Source organism: Aplysia californica, unplaced genomic scaffold (assembly GCF_000002075.1).
Source record: "Aplysia californica isolate F4 #8 unplaced genomic scaffold, AplCal3.0 scaffold01043, whole genome shotgun sequence".
Taxonomy (NCBI): domain Eukaryota; kingdom Metazoa; phylum Mollusca; class Gastropoda; order Aplysiida; family Aplysiidae; genus Aplysia; species Aplysia californica.
In genome coordinates, this window is record NW_004798313.1 from 103,363 (window position 1) to 105,466 (window position 2,104).

The window sequence follows — 2,104 nt, forward strand, 5'->3', positions numbered from 1 at the left end:
TAAGTTCTTCTATTTTTTGTTCATCCACTTTTTTCTCGATTTATGTAGCTTCTGGTGAAAAGTACAAAGTAGGATTCACATAATGAGTGAAATATGAGAACAGACATCTATCTGCAATGTTAAAAACATGTCAAATATCAAGAACTGATATTTCTGATATTATGGACACTGCTCGTCCTCATTCAACATAAAGACGACATCAAAATCACTATGAAATTCAAAATACATGTACTACCCTTTTCCTGGTAACTTGTACATTAACAAACACTAAAGCATTTTTGGCATTCCACAATGATCCAAACAAGTGGCGAATGGCCATCCCCCTTAGCTCAGCTCAACACAGTACATTTCCTGCAATTGCCCTGTCCTTCATTTTCCCAGTCTGTGCGGAAGCGCAATATTTAAAACACTGTGTAAATATAATATTAATCCATTTCATGGCATTGCTCACAGCTTAAGAATGCAAATAATAGTATAAATAATGGTACGTTGCTTTACTGACACACCAATATGACTGACTGCCCTAGGATAATACTGTTTGACCATCAGCCTAGACGGTCATATAATCGCGATTTATGATCGCCTAGCCATCAGCCATCCGCCATGGTTCAGTTCTATGGCCTTCTGGGTTTTGCCTAACTAATCATCTTGAAGGAGTATGTACGATACAGCTTTGTCTTAGAGGTAGACATAGAGAAGGTAGATTGGCGGTCTAGTCCAATTATTACATACTACATTGTATTTTCCACCACTGCCCCATCTATCATATTTCCAATCTCAATGGGGGTAGGGGAATAAAAAGGGAAAAAATGGGGGAGGGGGGGGGGGGGAATCATCCTGGACAGAAAAAGAAAACGTCAATTTAGTCTAATTTCCATTTTCAGTCCTGACAGTCAGACGGGGTAGCCTCCCCTGTCCCGCCAGTTGTGTTCCCTGTCAGTCACAAGTCAGACCGGGACATCCCAGAATGCCGCGGAGACCTGGGTCTGAGGCTAGCGGCTTTTGGGGGGGGGAACTCACGCGGTGAACAACCGTATACACTCTCTTAGATTACTACCCCGTGAGTGGTGGCCACTCTTGAGACATGCATGCAGCCAGAGAGCGGGAAACGTTATGAAGAAAAAGTCAGTGGGTTTTTTTTGGTAAGTGTTTTACGGCGCCTGCAACTGCATAAGGTCATATGAGTGCGCCGTGTTTTAGTTTAGTTTAGTGAGAATTTTAGGTTATGAAAAAAAATTAACTGTTTTAGTTTAGTTGAGTAACAGTTTTATGCTATGAAGAAAATTTCAGTGTTTTACTTTAGTTTAGTAAGAGTTCTATGGTGCTCGCAACCACATAAGGTCACAAGAGCTCGAAAATCCAGTGTTTGACGTAAGAAAAGTTACCAGATAAAGTCAGTTTGAGATATGAAATTTTTTTTCAAAGAAAAGACTTATATCAGATGGGGCAACGGCTCTTTGGCGCGGATTGCCCAAGTTTGAATCTCTAAACAGACGCTTTTGAACTGGATATATTTAGGGCGTTTTCAAGGCTCTCAATCCATTTGTCTATTTTTCGTTTAGAGATGGAAGTTAAACTTGTCAGTTCAAGTGCCTAAGTAGTTTTAAAGAAATCGTTTGAACGATGCAGTTACAGAGTCAAATCAAATGCATCAAAACAATGATGTACCAGCTTCAATAGTAATATTGTTACCTGTAATCTTGAAGGTGAAGGTCGCTCAGTCAGACAAGGTTATTGGTTATCTCGTCGCGACATCAGTTTCGTGACTTCCAACACTTATTTGCATCCGTTCAGTTTTCAGTCATCTGTAAAGGAAAAGGTAAAAAAAAGTTCACACTGACATCGTGATGGTTTAGGGTTGTTTCGTTTTAGTCTGTTCCTGCGTCTTCAAACTACGTGCTACAATACAGTACTTGGTATTTAAAAAAGTATGTCCTTGAACCACCCCCTCCCCCTCCCCCTCCTCCTCCATCCCCAAGAAAAGAAAAACGAAACAAACCCAAAACCAAAAGAAAACACCGCCATCAAAAACACCAAAAAGAAAAGGAACAACAAAAAACACACACACACACACACACACACACACACACACACACACACACAT

At 40.4% G+C, this 2,104-nt stretch overlaps 1 long non-coding RNA gene across 1 annotated transcript in view; it reads right to left on the reverse strand.

Moving 5' to 3' along the window:
- Positions 1 to 1,142: 1,142 nt before the first annotated feature.
- Positions 1,143 to 2,104, reverse strand: part of LOC118478845 — a 49,489-nt gene continuing 48,527 nt past the window's right edge. The window contains exon 2 of the long non-coding RNA XR_004859313.1: positions 1,143 to 1,805. This is a non-coding gene — a long non-coding RNA (uncharacterized LOC118478845). The remainder of the gene's footprint in view (positions 1,806 to 2,104) is intronic.